This window comes from Castor canadensis, chromosome 19 (genome assembly GCF_047511655.1).
Source record: "Castor canadensis chromosome 19, mCasCan1.hap1v2, whole genome shotgun sequence".
Taxonomy (NCBI): domain Eukaryota; kingdom Metazoa; phylum Chordata; class Mammalia; order Rodentia; family Castoridae; genus Castor; species Castor canadensis.
Genome location: NC_133404.1, coordinates 28,940,501 through 28,944,050, shown reverse-complemented (window position 1 = coordinate 28,944,050; position 3,550 = coordinate 28,940,501). Strand labels below are relative to the sequence as shown.

Genomic DNA, 3,550 nt, shown 5'->3' with positions numbered 1-3,550 from the left:
AGGGAGTGCTAACGAGGAGGAGTGATGGAGAGAATGGTGTGATCCGGGCACCTTGTGTGTATCTATGGGAAAATCACAGTGAAACCTCTGTGTACAACAAATATATACTCATCAAAATGAAAAAGTAGTTTTGTAGATCTGTATGTCTGCAAATAGGGACAGTGTGTCTCTTTTCCATCTGGAGGCAACATTTTTTCTTTATTGACTAGGCTAGAACCTCCAGGACAAGATTGAATATAAGCCGTGAAAGCAGACATGCTAGCTCGATCCTAATCTTAGAGGGAATTCATCCAGTTATTTTTAATTTAGAAGAGCATTTTATTAGAGGCACAAATTCATAATCCTGAAAGCAATCCTGCAAGGGCGAGGTGCATTCTTCTGATGCAACACAATGTACTAAAACAGCGTGGCTGCTTTCTTAATGGACTTTACTATGTAGGGGAGTTCTAGGTTCACAGGCAAAATTAAGCAGAAAGTACAGAGTTCCTGCATACCTACCCCACGCACAAAGGCAACATCGTGTACCAGAGTGTGCATTTGCACATCATTATCACCCAAGATGAATACCTCACATTAGGGTTCATGGTTCATTCATTTTTCTTCCCCCCCCGCCCCCCTTATTGCTGGGATTGAACCCAGGGTCTCACATTTATTGAGGGTGAGCCATGCTCCCAGCTCTTTTGTTTGTATTTTGTTTTTGAGATAGAGTCTCACTAATGTTGGCAGGGCTGGCCTCAAACTCAAGATCCTTCTGCTTCTGCCTCCCAGTTAGCTGGGATTATGGGTGTCCACACCACACCAAATACATTAGGATTCATTCTTTCTTCTTCTGTTTTTTTTTTTTGTTTTTTTGTTTTTTGGCAGCACTGGGCTTTGAACTCAGGGCCTCATGCTTGCAAGGCAGGTGCTCTTACTGCCTGAGCCACTCCACCAGCCCTTTATTGTGATTTTTTTTTTAAGGTAGAGCATCGCAAACTATTTACCTGGGATTACTTCAAACCATAATCCTCCTGATCTCTGCCTCCTGAGTAGCTTGGATTATAGGCATGAGCCACTGGCTCCCCACTAGGATTCATTCTTCTTCTTTTTTAAGTATGGAATGCTTCATGAATTTGCATGTCATCCTTGCACAGGGGCCATGCTAATCTCCATATTGTTCAAATTTTAGTGCCTGTGATGTCGAAGCATGCACTAGGATTCATTCTTGATGTATATTCTATAGGTTTGGAAATTAAATGACAAGTATGTACATCATTAAATCATGCAGAGTAGTTTCCTTCCCCTGACCTCTGGTGACCACTGGCCATCTTGCTGTCTCTAATGTATAGTTGGACTCATAGACATGAGGCCTCTGATTGGATTTCATGTTCTTCCATGACTTCCCATGACTTGATAGATCATCATTCAGTGTGCTGAATAATATTCCATTTTATGGAAGGACTATGGTTTATTGATGCACTTGTCCACTGAAGGACATCTTGTTTGGTCTGAAGTTTTAGCAGTTATGATTAAGGCTGCTGAGACTGTTGTGTGCAGGGCTTTGTGTGGCGTGTCTTCAACTCATTTGAATATATACCAAGGAAAGCAATTGCTGAATGTATGGTAGGAGTGAGGTCTGTGTGTAAGAAACTGCCAGACTGTTTTCCAAGTTCCTGTGCCATTTTCTTCCCACCAGCGGTGACTGACAGTCCCTGTTGCTCCAGGTCCTCACTCACTTTTGCTGTTGTCAGTGTTTTGGGTTTTGGTCATTCTGAGATCTGTAGTGGTGTCTTCTTGTTGTTTTAAGATTTTTGCTTTTTGCCATGCCATGAAGGTGGATGTTAGCTGTGAGTTCTTCCATAGCTTCATTTTGTTGAGTTGTTTTGTTTTTTAGTGGTGCTAGAGTTTGAATTCAAGCCTTCACACTTTAGCCAGGCACTCTACCTCTTGAGTCATAACTCAAAATAACTGGTTATTTTGGAGATAACCAAACTGCTCATGCAGGCCCAGACCACAGTCCACTGTAGCTGGATGACAGGCACTGGCCACCATACTTACCTTTTTTCCTTGAGATGGGTTCTCAGGAACTTTTTTTGCCAAGGTTGACCTCCAACTGTGATCCTCCTAATCTCAGCCTGCTGTGTAGCTCTGCACCCAGCTATTGGTTGAGATGGACTCTTGAGAATGTTTTGCCCCAGGCTGGCCTGGACCTGCAATCCTCTGGATCTCAGCTTCCCAAATAGCTAGGATTATAGATGTGAGTCACCTATACCTGGCTCCTCTTGTACTTTTATCTGAGACTTGTCCTCATAAATGATGTTAGATTTCGTTGAACACTTTCTCTATATCTATTGAGAGGGGCATGAGATTTTTCTTTTTTTTATTAGCTAATATGATGAATTACATTGATTGGTATTTGAAAGTTAAACTGCATTGTGTTTTGCAGTTAAATTTTGCTTGGTAACTAGGCAATATTTTTATTTACTATTAGACTAAGTTTCCCAGGTAAAGATGGCCCCATAGAATGAGTTAGGAAGTATTTCTTCTTCTTCAGTTTCTTGGAAGACTTTGTGTAGAGCTGATACACACACACACACACACACACACACACACACACACACTCACCAGGGATTGAACTCAGTGCCTCATGCTTTGGTCTCTACCACTTAAGCCATGCCACCCAGACTTCTTTTTGCCTGGGCTGAGCTCCCATGGCAAGACTGTGATCCTCCTATTTATGTCTGCCATGTAGCTGGAAACAGAGGTGTGCGCCACCATGCCTGCCCCCCCGCCCCCCCCCCCCCGGTATTATTTAAGGGAGATACTGGGAGATCTTCCTGCTGAGCCTTCCCCATCCCTTTGTTCATACTTCATGGCACTTCCCCTCCTGAGACCTTTGGGGCCCTTTTGCTTCTGAATTTTCCCAGTGTAGGCCTCTGCTCTCCTGGATGCAGTGACAGTCACCACCCATTCACCTGCTTCCCAGCTTCCGAATGGATTACTCCAGTCTGTCCTCCCATTTGCTTTGTCCTGACAGGTGTGTCCCCTCATTGCCATTTTAGTGAAGCTTGGGAAGCTCCAGGGATGAATGTGGGTGATGCCACCATGTTGACCAGAAACCAATCTCTTCCTAAATTATCTCCATTTTTTCTTTCAGTGTGTCCTTCTCCCCATTTTCTCTCTCGGAAACTGTTAGTTGGGTGTCACCTTCTTGGAGCAATCTTTCAGGTCTCTTGAGTTTTCTCTCCTATTTGCAATGTCTTGGACTTTTTGTTTCACATTTGAAGATCTCACCTTTCTCTCTGTCTTCCTATTGAATTTTTAGTCTCCAAGAAGTCCCTCTTACCCCCTGCTCATACCACCTGCTTCTGATTCTGTGGGTGCCTCACAATTCTCTGAGATTCGTAACATTTGTCAAATCCGCTCTGTTCCCTCAAGTCTCTCTTTTCCCCCAGGGATCAACTACTCTGTTCAATATTCTTGGTCTTTGTTTTTTTGGTGGCTGGCTTTTCCCATGGTCCCCTGTCTTCTGTTCATATGGGCGGATAAAGGACTGTGCATATAGAAAGAA

At 43.5% G+C, this 3,550-nt stretch overlaps 1 non-coding gene across 1 annotated transcript; it reads right to left on the bottom strand.

Annotated features, from left to right (window-relative positions):
- Positions 1-1,088: 1,088 nt before the first annotated feature.
- Positions 1,089-1,190, bottom strand: LOC141419378 (U6 spliceosomal RNA). Its single transcript, XR_012444153.1, has one exon. It is a non-coding gene; the product is annotated as a U6 spliceosomal RNA (small nuclear RNA).
- Between the last annotated feature and the right edge of the window lie 2,360 nt (positions 1,191-3,550).